Below are 22,416 nucleotides of genomic sequence, written 5' to 3'. Positions count from 1 at the left end.
GTGGTTAACAGACAAGAAGGCTGTGGTTTGCTGACTCTCTTCCAAGATCTATACAAGATGTTGGACACAGCACTTTTCCTCATTATCACTAGAACCATGCCCACACATAAGTGTGCACCAGCCATGCACGTGTGGTACCGGGTGTGGTATAGTCGTCAGCGATGAACTGGCATCAGTACGAAATCCCAGAAATCTTCTGGTAAAGAACTTTTGTATAAATAGCGCGGGTGCACTTGTTCTCAGGCCAAGGCCTTCGAGATTGATTTTGCAAAATGCGAACTCTTCCATATGCAGATGTTAGGTTAGGGTTAGGCTGAAATAAACATTACGCATCGAGAAGGAGTGAGCAGGGGAAAAAATGAAATTAAAAAAACAGATCAAGATTTCTCAAGTTGTGCAGCGCTACAGTGTTGCTGCACGTACGTAATCGCAATGGCGAAACTGGAAGCTTACGGGAGTGCGACTTGAACATTGTGTGTCACGCGCATCGCATGCGCTTCATTCCCCTGTGTGTATGTATGTGAACGAGAAATGCGTTCGCGTAATACGTCCCAAGAGTACGCATAATATTCGAGCCCTAAAGGTTAAAAATTAATTCGCAAGACTTTAAGGGCACTCATAACAACAGGCAGCAACAAAAGTTGTAATTTTGTGTCGCGGTTTTCAATCCTCCCTTGCCAGTTTTGATTGATACCTGACCACATTTTGCTACATCAAATACAAAGGTTTAGCCATCGAATCCTGGTTTTAGACCTAGGATACCAGTTTTTTAGACACGCAGTAATAAAACAAACTACACGAGACAACAAAACATTATGCTTGAATAATTTGATTAGTCTTCTAACTTTTCTCTCGTAACACGCTTGATGTGTACAAAACCAGGCAAAGTCCACTACAATCAGTTGCAGTAACAATGGAGAAGCAGCAAGCGCGGGAAATAATGTACACAGTAAAGTCAATATTTCTCATCACACACAAGACTGGCAGCTTGCCAGCCAAAAAAGTTTGGACTTGGCCAGATCCATTTTTGCAGGCGGGGGAAAAGCTGGCTATAAAACTGAATTGTCAGAAGTGTTGGTTACAGATATTGTTGACATATGTATCAGTGGTATTCCAAGTACAGAATTCATATTCCTATTGTATGTTAATAAACGTGGCGTGTTCAAAGAGGTCTTTACAGGTGGGGGAAAAAAGAACAAAAAATGATAACATCACCTGAAAATAGACTAGAATGCTGACGTACTTGTTGTTATGATAACGCATACAACAAGTTGCAACTTTTTTGGATACTGCGAGCAAAACAAATTAACCTGGAGGGTCCACGATTCTATGAATCAACTATTTAAAAACGTTTCTTTTGTTAATGAAAAGAGAAGGCAAAGCTTTCAATTTTTTTTTTTTTTAATACGACAACAACATTTTACTTGGCACCTGTTCAAAACAAAGTGTTTCATCATTTATATCCAGTTGAACAAGCAGAACTTATCATGTTGACAACAAATATCTTACAGGGTTTACTTTGAAAGATACTTCTTTCCAATTCAGGTTTCGAAACTTACATTTCAATAGCGTGTAAAGTCAAACAGGCTGATCTTACCGACTACATACACAGTTTTGCGATGAGTTTACCAGTTATTTCTTAATGCAGTTAGTCGGCAGCACTCTAAAGAATTAAAATGGAGGAGTAAGTTATTAAATTACAGGCTTAAACTCCTCTAGATGCTGCAGGTACGCAAACACGGAGTAGCACTCTCGCTATTACCTAACCCAGTGCAAAACAAGATCTTTATAATGATATTTCCTGTAGACTCTTATTGTTTTCAAAACAATTATTTAATCACTTTAAGCTAACATCAAACAAAACTTACCCCCCCCCCCAACTCCAAATGGGGCAGAGGGGTTGGTATGCCTGAAATTTTACAGTTAAAAACTTATGGCGGGGTATACTTTTTGTAATTTGCAAGACCAGTATCCGAACTTGGCGATTCCAAACATTATGAATAAAATTACTAACCTCTGAACATCAAAGCAGCAAGAAAACCATGGAAAAAAAACACCTTTGTTGCATAAAACTGTGTGCTTTCAGATGCCCGAGAAAGGATTTATGCCCCAAAGAATTCAAAAAAATTCTTATGTAAAATAACCTCTTTCTCTTAAACCACAATACTTCAAAGGGTGTCATTTCAAACAATGTTTTACAACACTAACCGCTCTCTACTTACGTAAGTAAATTGCTTACCAAATTAGTACAATGTAGATAGCAAAGGTTCTCTCTGCGTGCAAGTACCAACCTCTAATATTGGGTACAAATACTATTTTGGCCTTCTCTTTCTCTGTTTTTTTTCCTTCTTGCTGTGCCAATATTATCCCAAACTGTTTCACTGGGCAGTTGCCCCCCTTGGGTCACACACCCTGACAAAGATAGATTTGATCAGGACAACAAAGGTTCTAATGATTCTGGATCAAGAAATACTAACTTAGAACATAAATTTGATATGCAATTGCCGAGAGAAAAGAAACTATTGAATGATGCTTATCTTTGAGATTTATTTGGACTTCATGTTTTAACCATTAGTAGCTGGCTAGAGTCTCAAATTCATCTGTGTTTTTAGAAATTTTATTTATTAGGGACCTTGATTTATATCATAGCGGGTGCCGAATCCCTCTAACTAGAACCCCCCCCCCCTCCTGTTGCAACTATGGTAGTTTGATCATAGCATGGTTTTTGTTCTCTCACTTCCGGCTGGGGGACTCCGACCAGACTATTTCTATAATTCGGTAATTTATTTCTTCTAATCTACAAAACATATCTTTTAAATTTCCATCTACAACTATTCACCATTTTGAGATTCACTGGATCCACAGTCTCTCTTTTGTTGGTTTGCTCAACTAGGGTCATTTGAAAATGTAGTGTGACAACGATGAATCCACTAATCTGCCAAAGGTTGGTGTTACTTGTACTTTTAGATGTAATCGCTGAATCCTTTGAGGAAAGGGTTTTCCTTTCAATCTTTTAATCCCCCCAAAAGAAATGTTTAAATGCTCTGCTGGAGAATAAACAGTGCATGTTCACGTAGAGATGATCTTTTTTTCTTTAAGTCACAATAGGTTTGGCCAACTGAAGTTGATTTTCTATGACAGAACCGAACATGATATTTGTTTTCAGTTCAGTTGAGTGTGCCAACATCCCACAACCTTGCTCCACCGTGAACTTGAAGTAGTTTACAATACAGGCCTCCCACTGGCACCTTATAGACCAGCTACCACTAGGGTCACAACCATAATGGGTTACTACATGGGAATGACTGACGGCCAGGTTGAATTGGATGCAAACGTCACAACGAAACCCTGTATGAAGCCTCATGCTTGGGCGCCTGGGTTATTCTATACCAGCCTTGTGCCTAGCACCACATGGGTATACTTCTAATAAGTCTCTATGGGACGGTAGGTTCACAGTCAACTGTCTCGTCTAGCCTAGCGCATTCACAGAAACACCCAGGCGCCGACTGTAATTCAAATCTGTAAGCCAGTACTGTGCTGTAGTCCCAAAATGGCTGGTACGACCACAAACACAAACAAAAAGCCCCTCACAGAACAATTTACACAATGAACTCATCTTTTGGGACCTACCTGTATAGAGGAACCATCCATGGTCCTTTCCCTACATGAATGGGTTGAACTATAGAGTTCTTTCTCTACGGTTGAACAGTTATTTTGTGATTGCCCACCAAACTCTCTCTGCATCTGCTCCTCAGTAAATCTATTTTTGTTTCCCAACACAATACTCCAAAGTAAACCTTCTTTTATTTTTCCAATGCAAAAGCAAGTTAAGCAATGAGTTGTGTCAATCTTGAGGTCAAGATTGTTCAGTCGCAAGCAAAATCCATCAAAATCAGACAGCTGTGAACCCCGCCCCCCTCAATCAAAAAAGGTTTTTAAGTTATCTTAAATTAATGGGCTCTTTTCATTAATATCGTCCAAAATTAGCATGTATCTGTTCATAGTCCCCCAGGAAATTTGCAGAAGGTTTGAGAGGATGATAAGATGGCAATCAGTACAAATTTCTGGTGTTGCGTTCCCTGGGAATTGGCTCAGTGTTTTTTATTTGATCCCAGCAACATACTGTCATACCAAAGAGAAAGGACCACATTCTCTATGATAAGACTTCTAGTTTGTTATTCAGAAACTGACGCCATGTTCAAAACGGCTACCTCAGCTAGCTGTAGCTAAGCTAGATTAGCGCGTCTGCCAGTGTTGAAGAGTAGGCAGATCTTGTCATAGCTGTAGCCAAAGTCGCTGTTCCAGACATGGCCATAGTAGTTAAAGGCAGTGGACACTATTGGGAATTGTCAAAGACTAGCCTTCCCACTTGGTGTATCTCAACATATGCATAAAATAACAAACCTGTGAAAATTTGAGCTCAATCGGTCATCGAAGTTGCGAGATAATAATAGGAAAAAAACACCCTTGTCACATGAAGTTGTGTGCGTTTAGTTGATTTCGAGACCTCAAGTTCTAAATCTGAGGTCTCGAAATCAAATTCGTGGAAAATTACTTCTTTCTCGAAAAACTATGGCACTTCAGAGGGAGCCGTTTCTCACAATATGTTTTATACCATCAACCTCTCCCCATAACTCGTCACCAAGAAAGGTTTTATGCTAATAATTATTTTTAGTAATTACCAATAGTGTCCACTGCCTTTAACCGCGAACGTTTTATGTTTATTTCCCACAAAACCTCTACAGTCCAGAGATTTCTGAGGTCAGTTACATCTGCTGTATCCTGGACCTGAGCCTGTGCCACACCTGTTCCCACTAATGACAAATTGACAGTGATTGCCACTGTAGTGTAACAGTGGCTTCATCTAGGCCATTGCCCAGATGGCATCCACCATCAGTTTGTAAACCTGGGCACTAATAAACCTCCTCAGTTGGGTAACATTCTCTCAACATAGCATTACCTTGTCCTACTGTAAACCATAGTACATTCTCGTTGCTATAACTTTAAAAACAAAAAGTTTCTTTCTCCATGGTTTGATCAAAGTATGGAAAAGATGTAGGCCTATTTAGAAATAATTTACTATACATCCTCCTGCCAAGTATTTTTTCTCTTAAAATAATTATATTTTTGACAAGGTGGTGAGTATTTCCTTGTTGTCTTCTCAAACAGGGATTTATTTCAAGCATTAACATACCCATGGATGTTTGTACTTGAAGTACCAGCGTCTTGACCGAGCTTATGAGTACAGCTTTTGATAAGGAGTCCAACTGTTTTTAATTACTAAGTTTCCTTTCTTCAGTCTATAAATCCACATGTCAAAGTTGCATCTCATCTGGGGGACAGCTCATCACTGGATAAACTGAACATCTGATTATTGGTAGAAGACCATTTGGAAGGCATTGGCTTTACCCACTCCAGTGGACATAATAAGAACCACAGCTATGAAGTCCTTCACTGTAATGACACGACCTAATTGCAACATCATTTTTCGGGGTGAGGTCGTTCCAATCACTGAAGTTTGTGCACTGCGTAAAATTACCCAAATCTAGTGCTGTATCGTTTATCCAGCATTTTGCAAACAACACTGTCGTAAATCACGTCCCTGCAAACTTGATTTTGCCTTAAATGGTCAAGACATCAACCATGGTGAGGTTAGCGAGACCTCAAAGTGTTACAATGCCATTATGGTAATGAGCTGATGTGTCATTAAAGGCACAGGACACTAATGGTAATTGTCAAAGAAAACTACTCTCACTTGCTGTATCCCAACATATATGCATAAAATAACAAATCTAATCTTCTCACAATGGTGTACAGTGCCTTTACATTTCAGGCAGATGGTAGCATTCTTCAACACCAGGTGATTGCCAAGACATTTATTACAAGATGTTTCCAGGCTATCTGCCAATCACTAGACTCCTGCAATCTTGGCTACATGTTTTTAGTTCCAAGACAGAACCCCAGCTGAGCGTTCCTTAGATTGTTATCATCAAGGATAAGGGAGTGCATAACCCTGTCTAGTCCTATATCTTCAATGTGTATTTAGAGTGTGTAGATCGCTTGCAGTGTAACTACACATTCCATTCGTATTTAAGTTAATAAACGATTTGTGAATTCACTTTAAAAAGTGCTTTCCAATTTCAAATTTTCAATTAGAGAAGAAAACAAATTTATTTCAAGAGTTTCTTATACATATCTCAAGACTCTTACATACCCTCATCTTAGGCCAGATGTTGCACATATGTACATCCAGTAACGATTGCAAATAAAACTGCATCTAATCAAAATAACTCCAATCTTAGTCATGCCCACTGGTAAATGTTTTTTATCCCTATCTTATACCCAAACTCAAAGCATGGTAAAAACATCACTTGACTTTGATGATGGTCATTTTCACTTGGGCTCAGTTTAGCTAAGTTCAACCTCAGTAAATACTTTAAAGGGTGAATCTCGAGTCCAGTATCAGGGTTCCGTGATGGCACACTTATCACTTAACCCTCTCCTAAGTAACATTCCTAAAAAGTATAAGAAATTAAACGATTCAATTTCGTTGTGTGTGGAACAAAACAAGGGGAACAAAACAAGGGGAAGTATTGTTACTTCTTCATAGGAAGAAATCATCTCAGTTGTGTTTTTCTAGGATTTCACAGATGGCTTTGTGGACGCCTGTCACGCACTCTAGAGTCTAGTTCTGACTGATGCTTTCTGCATCCCTTGGATGCAAATAGGCTTCCATGTTGACTAGCAGGATTACCATTTGGTCCTTGGGTAGCTTTGGCGTTATGTTACTGTCTTGTTTAAAACCCTGCGCTAACAAATCCCATTATGCTATTCTAGATTAACATTATCTGAAAAATAAATAAGCTCCAAAAGGGGGGGGGGGACACACAAACAGTGATGTTTAATCCACTTTTTCAGTCCCACCCTACTTAAAGTAGAACATATCAGACAAACAACAGTCTGTAGAGGGTGGTAGAAAAGAGGGAAAATAAAGAATATCCTAGATTTCGTTTTACAAGCAATTCTTCAACTTGGGGTAAACAAACAGTGATGTTTAATCCACTTTTTCAGTCCCACCCTACTTAAAGTAGAACATATCAGACAAACAACAGTCTGTAGAGGGTGGTAGAAAAGAGGGAAAATAAAGAATATCCTAGATTTCGTTTTACAAGCAATTCTTCAACTTGGGGTAAACAAAGTGTCCTATGTTTGGGAACTAAGTTGGTAACCCCAAAGGAACATTGTAGACAATAAACAAAAATGTCTACAGTTGTTAAAACTCAATAAATAATATGTGCATTACAATAAACCCTTTGTAATATTAGGCACGGTCGTTATTCATTGTGACACTCATATTTTTTTGTATTTTTCTTTTGGAGGGGGCGGAGCTATGTTGTTTGACCCAACGCTATAAATTTAACCACTTCTAGGGATCCAAGTGTAATCCAATATAAAACAGGAACCATTGTTACCCAATTGAATTTTTCCACATTTCTGACACGGTTTTGTTCCCCTTCTTCTTAACGAGACCGCACAAACTGAGGTTTCAACTCTGATATGGCATACTGAATACTGCACCAAGCATAGACATTTTGTTTGCGTCCTACTACCATGGCTTTGTGTGACTTTGAACTGGCCATGAACCTATCACAAAGAAGTGGAGTTTTCATAAAAACTTTACCCACCCTCGGTACCCGATGAAAAAACTTTTTTTAATTATATATTGAGTCGCACAAAGTACAACAGTTGGGTCGAAACTAACTGAAACTTAGTTCATGGGGGTATTTTGTGTAAAAAAAACAAGATTTTGACTGCACTGACTACAATGGGGCATAGGGTCTACATGTAGCCTACACGGGTATTATGAAGGATTTACAGAGTGGTGTTTTCTATTAGTCAAACCTACTTCTCTAACATTCTCTCTGAACAGTGATCCCAGCGCTGAGTGAAGGGTCCGCTGGATTTTGTTAAATTTTCTACATATTGCTACATATTAGCTAACCATCTGTCCTTTCTCTATGCTCAAACAAAGTGTGGGTACTGGTCTTTGACAAACGGCCACAATTAACCAAGAAAGCTACTTGTATCAACTCCATTAATCAATTAAACAACATGTCGACTCTGAAATCACACAGTCACACTGCAGCTCTAACGTAAAACAACAAAGATCACGACGCAAAGAGAACGCATTCTATAGGTTGATGAGCGTGTGCGTATTCTGCATGGAGCAAGTCAACCAAAAGAATGCGTTCTCTTTGCCTCGAGATTGTGTCGTTTTTGTTATCGCTGCAGTGTGACTCGGCCTTAACTTTATAAAAAGGTTTCCTCATCAGAGCAAGTAGAATATTTTTTTTTTGTCTATATCTTTTTATTTGTTCCCTTGTCAGACAAAATACCAAACATATTATTCATAGATGAAAACGATAGATGATGAAACCTTACTAGCATTCCGACTTCTTCAACTTCTCATTAATCTAACCCCTCAAAAGAAAAAACCCATCACACGAATTCCCTACGGATCCTCATTTCATTCTAGTGCTATTCTACTATCTCTTCACCCTCCCACAAGAAAAAAAAAGGTCCAGTTAGTTGCATAATAAGGCTAAGGAATTCCTACAATGTCCACTGGCTGACATTAAAGCTGCGCCCCTTTTGTGTGGCTGTATGGTTGAAGTCTTACCCTTCCAAGAGAAATAAAGACCACTTTTCTCCCGATCAATACCTCATTAGAAAGAGTACAATCATTCACATGCGCTAATACGTTTCAGCATTCTTCCCCCAACTCTGGGCTTTTGGGGGGATTTGCGTACCCACAAATCCCAGGATCAGTAAATGAGCACACCTGGTTACCCTGAACAACACCCAAGAAGGGTAGCTATTTCAGACAGGTACGTAATACCCGATTCAGTTCTGGTTCTTGGTTGGTGTACTGGGGAAGGTGTACATGAAACCTTCATGGGAGGGGAACCAAGTTTTTATACTGAAAAGAAACAGCGCGAAGGGCACCAAGGCAATAGCCTCCATGAAGCATTATGTCTGAAATAACAAAAGAGCCTAAGACACGATTGTCTAGTTCCTAAGGACGCTACCTTTTCGTGCCTAGTGTTTGTTTAAAAAACAACCAGTTACATCAACTACAAGTTTTTAAATCACCTAACTGATAAACAGCTTTGTACAATAAACCTACTCCCCACCCCCCCCCCCCCCAAAAAAAAAAAAACAAGAATGAAGAAAAACAAGAGGTGTCTGTGCACGCACACCTAAAAATGAGTTACAGTAACAAAAAGTTCTCCTATCATTACTGAACTCAAAAAGTTCAAATGCCTTTATCGCTCAAACTAAAAGACAGTACAACAATGCAGGTCAGAGGTGATGAAGGGGGAAAAAACCTGTACCTCTCTGGATTGGACTCTGCCAGCCACAGAGTCATGCTATCCCTGTATCAACAAACAACATACATGAACCTCCACACCTGCTGTACACCTCTCTACTTGAGCTGTTCCCACTAGAGATAACAAAGTTATAGGGGTTTGTGTCATGTGCAAGAGAGAGAGAGGCCCACCCTGTTGTGACAGAAGGAGATCCAGTGAAGACAAACAAACATGTTTGTGACCATTCATTGGTACATCAGGCAGAAAATTTGGGCCTCTTTTTTTCTTTCTTGGCACTATTCATGAATGGGAATCTCACAACAGTTGATCATTTTGTTTGGAATCAGCATCGGGAGTAATACTTAACTCAATAATTCATTTTGAAAAGAGGAATGGTGGATTGTCAATAGGTTTAGAGGTCATGCGTCCCAATAGTACAAAAAAAGGGTGGGAGTCGCAGCAATGGTGAAAACCAGATTGTTTTCTTGTTCGACTCAAAAGTTGACAGTCAATGCTTCAATTTGAGAGCCAACAATTGGGTCACTGAGACGCTTTGAAAATTCATGGAAAGTGATTCAGTTTGAAAAATACAAGAGTAAGGTAATTCTGCTGCATTTGTATTCATCAATAACATGTTTTGGATACTGGTTACAACATTTCACAAGCGTACAAATGGTACACTTTTCCACTACCCCTCTCTGCCCCCCAAGTAAAAATGTAAAAAGAAAATTAAATATCTTTCCACTTTACTCTACTTGGAGATACTTGAATCATGTGTAATCCAACATTAACTCTACTTGGAGATACTTGAATCATGTGTAATCCAACATTACAAAAAAGGCCTGAAAGTCATGTTTTACAGCTCATATTTTCTAGGGGGAAAAAAAACATTTAAGGTTACAGTTTGTAAAAAGCTTGTAAAAATGTTGACAATTAATAACCCTAACCTTTTACTGATAAACTATTTCATCGAAGTTGTTATGTGGCTGTCCCTAGATAATTTCACATCTGAGATTGATAAATAATTGAAATGGTGACCATCCAATTCCAAAGACAGATATTGTTTAGATATATTTGATTGCAATATTCTTTATTCCCCATCGAACAAAACTGATTAAAAAGCACCTTATCTTCCTAATAACCTCCCTCTTAATTACCTCTCTCCTTTGCCATCAGCGATAACCTTCAACCGACAGGATTCAAAATTCAGGACAAAGCTAGTTTTTTATTCCACTCCCGGACACGATCCTTCCAACTTTTTTTCTACCAACCTTTTTTCTACGCCACCCACATATTGTTGATGTTAGCAGAAGATATGGTTTTATTTAGGCAGCTGTCATTTTGGCCAATGTTTCAAACCATTGCATCAAGGACCATCACTAATCAAATAAACAAAAGGCAGCAGTTCCCAGGTTGCTTGGGCCAACGTCCTCTGCCATTTCTTATGTTATGTCTGATCGGAGTGCTGAATGTATTTTGGTGGATCTTTGATCTTTAGCCTAGATGCTTTTGAAGAGGGTTTCGGGGTTGTGAGAAAGAATTGCTTGAAGTATAATTAAAGCAGAAGGTCTACAAAAATAATGTGTTCATTTAAAAAAAGATTGGCGAACAGACAGGGACATTTATTTTCGAGGATTCTCTTGTAGCACTATATCCTCTTGGGGATATTTTGTACCTTGTTGGGGGGACATCCTTAAAGTGAACCTCGATCGGGCTAGTTTGGGGCAATCCATTCTGTATTTTAGGGGCCTATACAGCTCATTCTACCATATTCTACCAACAAACACAGACACTTAAACAAAACTCTGAGGCAATTTTTCTTTATGTGCTTTAAGGTGTAGGCCTACATCCAAATGACCTTTCTTTGAAAATTGATAGAAAACAAAAAAATTGAAATTACATGCGTGGGAGGATCAAAGAGGATTAACAGGTACCTTTCGTTTCTTACCTTTTAGCTAGAGCGGTATCACTCACTACGTCTTATGTTTGTAGGATTATTTTGTTGTGTCTCAGATGGCTTTAGGTCCCACACATCTACAATAAAGAACAAATGGAAGTAAAAAACTGTCAATTTGATGGCTTATGTTTCATGACAACCTCAATAAGATAATACTTCACCCTCTCTTGTTTATGACAATTTATTAAATTATATACGATATACAAAATGTTCACACAAACTGCTCCCATTTTTCACGCAGGCACCTTGTTAAAAAAAAAGAGGAAAATGGCAGCCACAGAAGGACTGTTTTTCAATTGACTGTTTTTTCAATAACAGCACAGCTGAATTAAAAAAAGAAACATGCAAATCAGCATCATCTCAAAAACTGCAAGGGCGGCTGCATTTGAGAATAACTATTTTTACTGTCAATAACAAGCCGTTATATAAAATACATAAGTCACTCTGAAATCAATAACACACTTTCCCTGTAACAAAGGTTTCATTATTTTATTTTCTAAAAAAAAGAACACAATCTAAATGTGGTTTTAGTCCGAGGTAATGAACCATAACATATGGTTCAATTTTTACACTAAAAGAATTTTACGGGTGTCCCTTTTTTCAATTGTAAAGGCTTCTGTAGTCAGGCAAGATAACAATACACGTTAACCAAATTATATTCATAAAATGCACGCGATCCTTAGATTATTATATAAACCACCAGGGGAAACTGGTGTACTGGGAACAGTTGACATCATATTGACTTCATTCTTCTGCGGAATTCGATTTTGTTAAAACCTTCGTCTTATTTCCTGTAATAACAGAAATGTTTTTGTTTACGATGACCTTGAAATAAATGTGGCAGGCCTGTATGCTTCGTTGTTGAACGGGCAAGGGCACCAAGGCATTTTTTCCTTGGTAGAGGGCGACTTAAAAGAAAATTGTGAATTTCTACAGGCACATTTCCAGAGCACCAAGGCAATACATGAGGCATGGAGGCAATCCCCTTCATTGTCTGAGTGTTAAAGGCAGTGGACACTATTGGTAATTGTCAAAGACTAGCCTTCAAATGGTGTATCTCAACATATGAATAAAATAACAAACCTGTGAAAATTTGAGCGCAATCGGTCATCGAACTTGCGAGATAATAATGAAAGAAAAAACACCCTAGTCAAACGAAGTTGTGTGTGCGTTTAGATGGTTGATTTCGAGACCTCAAGTTCTAAATCTGAGGTCTCGAAATCAAATTCGTGGAAAATAACTTCTTTCTCGAAAACTATGACACTTCAGAGGGAGCCATTTCTCACAATGTTTTATACTATCAACCTCTCCCCATTACTCGTTACCAAGAAAGGTTTTATGCTGATAATTATTTTGAGTAATTACCAATAGTGTCCACTGCCTTTAAGTATCAGGCCCATTATGAGTTGCATTAATCTTGCAATGCCAAAGTGTTAAGGTTGAATTTAATACATAACACAAACCAAAACTTTTGATTGAATTCCTCAATTCAACTTACTTATTTATCATGCGAAAAATCAGTTTCAAAATGTTGATTTAAACCTACAGAAAAGTACACCACAACTAGACAATTATTTACACAATGTAATTGAGAAAGTCACAAAAAAGGACAAGTCAAATTATGCAAGTTCGACAACTAGAATTGCGTGAACTAGAATTATGTAGCTGTTTTGCCCTAAACCTATTGATAGACAAGGTTCCAGCCTAGGAGTCTGACCAACAAAACAACACACTAAGTACTAAGGAACTTGAGTTTTGAATCTTGATTTTTATGTTCCAAAAGAAAATGAAGGTCATTTGTTTTAAAAACTCATATGATAATAATAGTACAGGGTGCTGCCAAAGTGCACATTATGTCCAAAACACTAGATCAAAGCGCTTAACAAATACAAAATCTACAATTAAACAATTTAATGAGCTTTGGACAGTTCAGTCATTCAACAACTTTTTTTAATTTCATCATTGAGTCAGACTGACCATGGACTGACGGACTTCTGACTTCTAAACACATGCCAAACATTTGGTAATCATTTAGCTTAGGAGTTTGCTTCATGGTTCAGCATTAGCTTAGGAGTTTGCTTCATGGTTCAGCAAAGCTGGCCTTGCCTTGACAAAGATGATCAGGGCAGGCGTATCAAAATTTTCACTTTGGGAAGAGGGAATTCTTTGTGTTAACAATCTTACGGGCGATCTTAATTTGGTACATCACTGTCTGGCATGCTATGCTGTTGATTTTTGTTAAACAACAGAAAAGAGTAAAACATGATCCTGGCATCAAAATTTAAATTTCACATTTGAGTTTATTTCACTTTGGAATGTGAACATTTGTTATGTAATACCGTTTTTTGAGAGATATCGGTACATTGCTCGCTAGTATTGTTGGCATTTTAAAGTGAGATTAGACACCAAATCAAATTTGAAAACGAAAGAAGAGCGTAATTGCAAGATAATAATGCTTATACTGCACTTTGTATCTTTAATTCACAGTATCTATGTAAACAAGCATCATAAAAGAAGCTTACAGAAAGCATGGCGGGGTGCAATTTCGCTTGATTCAAAAGTTTTAGAGTTGGTCCACTTCCTGTTCATTTATCACTGAATAAACATGATGGTTCTCATTTTGTTTGATACCATGGGAAGCTGGGAGAGCAGGGGAAAATGTAGAGGATAACCGTAGTCAGGCATGGTAATCGGTTCTTGGAAAAAAGTAGGAATATTTTATTGAGTGTTACTTAGCTATTTAATCATAATTTTTCTGATATTTCAAAAAAAAAATCTTAGCACTTTTGGTATGACAGACGAACCAACTTGTAGACAATAATTACTGGGTACTTTGGCAATAAATACAAAAAAGAGCAAATAGCAGTGGAATAAGATACTACATTCAGTGGAAAACCACATAATAATCAACACCATATACACAAAAGCCCCCTTATCAACTCCGTGAAATCTCTATCACAACATATTTGTTAAAGGCATATTTGTGTAGATCATTGTATTCTACTTTTACAATATCTTTCTAACCATATACATTTTCCAACAAGCGGTTACAGAACAATTTTCAAAGACCAACTCGACCGATCCAAGGCAACGTGTTCCTTTAAATCATGACCACAGAGCTAGGTCCTAGTCCAATCACCAAATCGCTTGCATCATTATTACACCATAGAACAAGGATAATACAGTGATCTCCCGTGACAAATTTTTTGCTGGCCAAATGGCACTTAAAACACCAAAGTCCAGCAGGCTAGTTTATTGCTTATAGTTGTAACTGCATAAACCACTAATTGTCTGTATTGATTTAAATAATACGGTCCCATGCTAGTATTTGTAGAAAGGAAACCCCAAAATACGAACCAGTTAAAAAGCTGGTTGACCAACGAAATGACTGACAAGCTAACTGATCCTGCTAGCTCACCAGTCACCACTCAAAAGCACAGACCCCTTAGTAGAGTATATCTAAGTTTAATCATAACCTAGCTTGTCAATAAAAACCTCAAAAGCCTTGAGACAAAAACACAAAGAGTTTTTAACAATGGGACATTATAAACCCTTGATCCAGCTTAACCACAACAGTTGAATGTTGAAGACTCAGCATTTTGAGTGACTGGTTGAACCATTATAATGTTCAGATATGTGTGTATAATTACAACATCCATTAATTACCAGAGAAAAGACTGGCGTTAATCAATGGTAACCTACAAGGCCTGCTGCATTCATTACTAATTACACTAACAAGGGCAGAAAAAAGCCATCAATTAAGAACGGCCTGTAACTTTACTTAGCGCAAATAACAACTTCCTGCATTGGGGTCCTTCGGGATTGTTTCAAAACACAAAGGAAGGAGGGTGTAAGTACAATCACAGATACCATCTAATAACATTTGGAAGTATGATCAGCTCTGAGACTAGCCAGTAGCTGCCTGATTAACTGCATCTGCAGGTATTGAATTCATTTGTTAAGTTACCCCTTTGTGTCACCCAAGGCCTTCTCACAGGCAAAGCTCTGGTCTTCTCTTTAACTGTACACATTTGCCGCTCAGTTTGATTTGTAGGGGGGGGGGGGGCACCATGCATCACTTCAAATCTCTGCAGCAAAACTTTGACATGAACTTTTGAATTGCCCTCTACTAATTGAAGCCAGTCTGAAATTGTAGTCAAACTTCAAGCTTTTGAGAAAGTTGGAGAAAGACACAGTTTACTTCAGTTTGTGTTTTGAAAAGAGTGATGATCATTGACACGGCAGTGATGGGACAACATAGGCACAGAAATGTGTTTGTATGGGAACAGTTTTTGTTGTTGTTTGCAATTGCTTTTAACTGAGAAATCCCTGCTATAGCAGCTTCATAATGCAGAAGTTATTGCACAGAAAATTGGAATCGGCCTCCCTAACTGATTTTGTCAAAATATTCAGATATGCAACTTTTGAATTGCGAAAAAAAGAGAAACTGACCGATCCCACATAACTTTTGTACAGTGTTTTTCAGTTTTTCATCGCACTGTTTAGAAAAGAACAAGAGGAAACCGTCTGATCGGCTCAAAAGTTCGTACCATGGTTCAACACACGGATGTACAACTCCTTAAACACAGTTCCCTCTGCCTGTTTCCCACCGAGATTTGACCTTTGACCAGAGAGTCTATTTAGACAGCGGGACAGAATGAAGTCTTGATGCAGAGGTCAAAATGTTCCCTTTCTGGCGGCCAAGTGTAAATTGTCTTGTAATTGCATCATGACAAGCTGGCTTTAAGACTAAACACCATTCGGGAAACCAGACTTGTTTTTCTGTTTTCAGAGGATTGTTATAAAACCCCTCTGCAGTAGTGTATCATATGTCATGATGGGACTTGGGTTTGCCAAGTTGCAAACACACTTTGTTTTTCTGGTGCAGTGATTACCAAATCTAAACAAAGGCACATTACTTTCATTTGTACAGCTACACTTTCTGTCAAAAAGTCTTTCTCAGGATCTCATTGTTTTAGGTTTTCAACTGTAATATATACTGAAAATATCACCATAGGCTTATCATTAAGTAGAAGCAAATAGTAACACTAGGTTTTCATTTCACAAGTTTGGAAAGGAAGTGGACTTGCCCATAGAGCTTTAATTGAGGGCTCTACTTTTCACCCTCTTGAGTAAAACTAAACGGATCTTACCGACTTTTTGGCATAAAAAAAATCACTAGCTTCCAAAATAGAACAGTAGACAGTGGGTTTTAAGATCTCTTTTGAATCTTACCCCCGAAGCGAAAGACTTGAAAACTTTATGAAGGACTTCATCATTGTGAGAGTAAAATCTAATAATCCTTCCCTTCAAGCTATTCACCCATGTAAAATCTGTGGATTTTCCTTTAGGGTTTACCTGGTCGCAAATTTCAAAAGAAAAGAGGATCAGTGAAGAAGGTAGGAATGGGGGTATGGGCGGCTCTCTTCGTATCTTCTGTTTAAAGCGTTGGCTAGATCCTTATTCTATTGCCAGATAAATCTCTAAGTAACTTATTCAAAAATTCTTCAAATGTTTTTGTACCATGATGGCACTGTGCCAGTCTGTATTGTAAATATCATGACTGCCACCTCAAGTGGCGAATGCATCTAAAATTGTAAACATTGCACACATTTGTCCATTCCACACTAAAGCTCTGAACAAAAACCAATAGGCAGGCATGCAACTGTAACTTCGCCACAAAAGAGGAAACTACATAATTCCAATGGTTTGCAGTGGGGGTTTTCAAATTCGAATGGCACAAATGAGAATGAATGAAAAAAAATCATCTGATGGAAAACTTGCATACATGCAATAGATGAGGCACTTATCTAAAAAAAACTTATCTTATGTCACAGGTTTTCAATGACTAATTTTGTTGTGTCTGTTTTTCTTTGTGTTATGTTTTGTTTCTGTTTTGTTTTTGTTTTGTTTTTGGTTTTACTGCGCCTTGAACACCCAGCAGGGTGGATATGTGCGCATTACAAGTCTTATTATTATTATTATTATTATTATTATTAAATAAGAATTGATAAGAACTGAACAGTAAAAAGAACGCAAAAAAAAGTTAATGGCCTGACGTTTCGACCCTAGCAGAGTCTTTTGTTATATTCCTCTAGTAAAAAGAACCCGAGTCCTAAATATACTCCCAACCAGATGGAGTTATAAGGCTACCATAACAAAACTAATACAAAAGGTACACTACAGCCTTCAAACACTGGGAATGCCCCTTTATTTAGAATCCCATCTCCACTGTTTGGGTCTCTACTATCTCATGAATATTCTAAGAAGACATGCAAATGTTTTTATAATCCTATCTGCCAATAAATCAAACAAACAACCAAATTAAACAGCGTTTTGTTTGACTGGCCTTGTCACCTATTGAATAATACACAATCCTAATGTTAGATGTACAAGGTACAATCCCTTGACCATTCAGAAACTAATGTTGGCTCTTCGGATTTTGATGTCTCTTTGTAAAAAATGCAACCTAATGTCTTAGCTCTGAAAGAGTCTTGTACGCAAACCACGAGGAAACTCACACTTTAAAGGTACTGGACACCTTTGGTAATTGTCAAAGACTTGTATTCTCACTTGTATCCCAACATATCGCATAAAATGACATGTCCAGGCCTGATACTTCACGGAGGCAACGAAGGCGATTGCCTCCGTGTCCCCTGGTCATTGCCTTGGTGCCCTTGAAATGCTCCACAACAAATTTGCAATTTTATCATAGGGTGCCCCTTTCCCAAGAAGAAAATGCCTTGGTGCCCTTGCCCTTTCAAAATTGAAGCATACACCCCTGCAAGTCTGTGAAAATTTGTACACCATTGGTCATCGAAGATGCAAAAGGATAATGACTGAAAAAACACCCTTGTTGCACAAATTTGTGTGCTTTCAGATGCATAACAACAGGCTTCAGGCCTGAAGTATTTTAATATTTGATTGAGAAATTACATCTTTCTCATAAAAACTGTTACTTCAGAAAGAGCTGTTTCTAAAAAGGTTTATAACTATCAGCAATTCTCCATTGCTCGTACCGAGGAAGTTTTTATGCTAACGATTATTTTGAGTAATTACCAATATTGTCCAGTGCCTTTAACAGCAACACCAGATCTGACACTACTTTAAAATTCTCACTTTACAAGTTAGTCATACCCAATTTTGCACCTGATGATTCTTGAACTCATACTTTGATGGGAAGGTAGGCCTATAAGTTTGGTTATCACTCTTTAAATTATTGACAATAAAAACCATTGGTTTAGAGCCATCAGCAGCTTTTGATAATATAAAGCACTTTGAGAAACATTTCATTTTGAAGTACACTGTAATGTGGTTATAAAAACTGTCACTTTTATACAACAAAATTTAAATGTGTGTATTCCTATAGGAATAATTCTCAGGCCTAGAATTTCATCATTTTTTAAAGGGCAATTCCATTGGAAAATCATAAAGACAATGGGAACTTCTGAAGGGGCACGACGGCCAAGACATGGGGCAATGGAGGTCATGCGTGGCCTACATGTAATTCCATGAATTAATCCTTCCTGCATGGACATATTCTCTCTGGATCTTTACCAAATCTCAAAACGCCACCACCTTTCGGAATGAAATTTTCACAGGTTAGTTAGTATAATATCTTAGTATAATATATTTATAGTCGAACCGTTTCAAAAACCAAAGGTATACTTTGCCTTAAACTGGCATTATCTAAGAAGAAACTATCAATAAATAATATAAAAAATTGCGGGTACAACCATGTGTAAATCTCTTAGGGTGAGTGTTGGCTCTGAAAAGAGCCGCTTGGGACTCAACGTTTCGAACAGTATACTCTGCTCGTCTTTTGGAGAGACATTATTTCTGAATACATACACACACAAAACGCTATACAAAACAAGTATAGTTAGTCGGTAGATACCATTTTTAAAATTGGCTGTAGAGCATCTTTGTTAACCTTGCTATTCTTTGTAACTTTTCTCTCTCCGAGAGATTTTCTGGGGGGGGGGGTGGTGGGAAAGTCATTGAAACCTTGGGGTGTGATGTTGAAATTGCAACAGTAACTTTATAAGCGAGGCCAAACTAGGCTCTGACTCAGGTAAACAAACTGAGTTGTGGAATGCCGCTGTGCTCTCAGTATGGATGGAAGGAGAAGGGGTCATGGCTGCGAGATCGGATCTTTCAGGCAGATGTCAGCCTTACTTACATGTTACAGTAATCAAATCACACTACCATTTGGATTGCTGTGCTGATGGAAAATTTACCACGCTCTCTCAAGATAAGCTCTTCTGACTTCCAAGACTGTGTGGACTTAAGAATCTAGTGAAACCCACTCTAACCTCTTGCCTTCTCGAAGATGCATAAAATGCCGAAAGAGATTTGAGACGGGCAATCAGAAAACACTGTCGATATAAATATACAAGAGAGGAGCACGTGCGTTATCCGATGCTAAATGCTGTCAAACCCATGAAAAAACAAAAACAAACACGAGATTTAAATTTGATATTTTGTACTGAGCAAGTGGGGTAGTGACAGCTTTACATTCTCTACATGGTTCGATGTCAGGTAAACTGAAAATGACACTCTGCAGTTCTTGGCGGGTTCGAAGATCTCTGAGGTATTCTGCCCGACTTTTAAGTGGGGTGAAACTGTCACGTAAATGCCATGAACACTGTCAGGCAGTAAGGGCCAATTTATGTCCTCTTTACTCTTACAGCCAACTTGGGGTGTTTGGTAGTTCAATCGGTGGGGTTTTATTTTGCTTTTAATAAAACACAGCGTGAAAACTTATTTCAGAAAACTCATTAAAATACAATGTAAATGATCTTTTACAAAAATGTCTAGCTACTCATTTCAGAAAAAAGAAATTAATTGATCAAGTTCCAATCAACTTGATGTTGATAAAAAACATCAAGTGATGTCAGAGAAAGAATGTTTCAATCATCCTTTTCTTGTAATAAATTTCAAGGCTAAAATCTGAGTTTCCTTCAAAAATAAGATTCAAATTCCTTTTGTTTGATAGTTTTTATTTATTATCGGCCTACTCCATAATTGAGCGGACTTAAACAAAACAACATTGACAATCTCTAACAGCCAGAATTTCTAATTAAGATACCAGACAGTCGCCAATAATATCAGAAGCATACTTTCCCAAACCCCCAAAGGTATCACCGTGAGAGATAATGTATTGCAATTTATTCCGCATCTGTTCTTAACTTTCAATTCTATTTCTAATCATGTATACATTTCAGCATATGTCAGCCAGTCAATACCATCGTTCCAAGAAATTGCACTATCATCAGTGTGGCCACATGCTATTAGTTAAGCTCACAATCACAAGGGTTTAGTGTTTTAAATATAATTGAAAATTAAACCAAGTTATTTGCTTTTTCAGTTATCTCATACATCACTGAATTCCATTTTCCAAGTACTGTATCAAACAGCCAGCCATATGGTATTTCTTATTTGCAAAAATTACAATTATACCAATTTACTTTGTGAAAAACCCTCCCTTGAATTCTCATCCAAAATACCACTAGTCTATACCTGAATTGAAACACATTCATGATGTCTCCGTTTAATGTTTCCCTGGATCACCTTGATCCTCTCTGCCTATTTTCACTTATTTACAGTAATATATACATGCCTGAAACTTGCACAAAAAAGTAATAACAAACTAGTACTACGATTAGTGCAACAAACTATTTTCACTTAAAGAAAACACATGAATTGGTGTTAAGGATTTACAAAGTAATGTCTTTACTTTATTGTTCACCAAACTGACATTGCCCCAAATGGACTGTACTTTCGTTATACACAGATATAATTAAACGGCTTGGAAAAGTTTCCGTATGGCGCCACCACTTTTTCATTCGAAATAAAATAATATAGTATCTAATTTACCTGATTGATATATCCCTTTTTGTACAAATGAGTGAAAAAGTGGTGGCGCCATACGGAAAGTTATCCAACGGCTTCTCTAAAATTTGTAAGATGAGAAAGTTCGATCAAAACCCTAGCTGTGTTTTACCACAATCTTTCTCTCCCAACCCAGTGCCCATATTCTGACCCGAACCATGGAGCCGCAATGGCGGCCCAGTGCGCCGCAGATAAAGGGGGCCTTTATTCCCCAGCGGCGACTGCAGAACAGCGACTCTGCTCAGGTCGACCTGAACTTCTCAACTTTCAAAAAGTACAATTATTTTGTTTCAAAAGACATCAAGTACCTGTTTTATTTCAACGAATTATCTTATAAAGGAATCTGAACAAGAAAACAAGCTTATTATATCATACATCAATCTTTAAAGAGGTTTTTACATGCTTCAAAAAACAGTTATGGTTTTAGTTTTGGCAAAACGGTTTGGGGTCAGAGAATGAGCACGTTGCCCATCACACACACGGCGAGGCCGCGGCCCGACCACCAAAAAATGGTTGCTACCAATGCATTAACAATGGAACCCATCTTAACCCACCCATGTAACCGACTGAACACAACCCCAAAAAGTCATCCAACTTCGCACAAAACTTACCCTAAATCGCCATTAAAAGTACACACACCGTTAGAATAGATATTCCTCTTCAAACTGATGCCTTTTGTAGAGTTTACTTCCCGATAAACACGAATCTTGGCAGGTTTTCCATGATGATTTCGGTTTAGGCTATGGGCGATCTCAATAGTTTCCAGTTCATATGGTGCATTGGTCGACTGAACACACACACACCGTGTACATGTATTTTACGTACCACTCTTTTACGCTTGGCCCCTAATCTCCATACACGTTGTAACTGCACATTCTTCGAAATGTTGACAGAAATGGGGAGGTGCCAAAGTGGACGATACCATTTAGTTACGGGACATGCTAATTGATTGACGCGCAGGTGGAATAAAGCACTCTGTAATATGATATGCAAAAGAAATATTTCAACTTCGAGCGCATGACTTTAGATACCAAACTTTTTACATCGTGTGTAGAAAAACTGTAACAATCATAGCAAAGAGAATTCACTTTTCAGCTTCAAATATACTGTGGGCATAGGTTATCACCGTTTACCCCTAATCAATGGAGCCTCACAATATACACTCGTTACCTTTGTGTGGCGAGCTCGGGATAA

At 38.1% G+C, this 22,416-nt stretch overlaps 1 protein-coding gene across 2 annotated transcripts in view; it reads right to left on the bottom strand.

Moving 5' to 3' along the window:
• Positions 1 to 22,085, bottom strand: part of LOC117294893 (fibroblast growth factor receptor 3-like) — a 58,215-nt gene extending 36,130 nt beyond the window's left edge. Inside the window, exons 1-2 of one of the 2 annotated variants that reach the window (XM_033777442.1) lie at positions 21,834 to 22,085; positions 11,320 to 11,405 (exon numbers count right to left, since the gene is read on the bottom strand). The gene's annotated coding sequence lies outside the window, so the exon portion shown is untranslated. The remainder of the gene's footprint in view (positions 1 to 11,319; positions 11,406 to 21,833) is intronic. The other variant, XM_033777441.1, reaches the window with a different exon arrangement.
• Positions 22,086 to 22,416: the final 331 nt, after the last annotated feature.

This window comes from Asterias rubens, chromosome 9, assembly GCF_902459465.1.
Source record: "Asterias rubens chromosome 9, eAstRub1.3, whole genome shotgun sequence".
Lineage (NCBI taxonomy): Eukaryota > Metazoa > Echinodermata > Asteroidea > Forcipulatida > Asteriidae > Asterias > Asterias rubens.
This window is presented reverse-complemented; position numbering and strand designations above follow the sequence as displayed.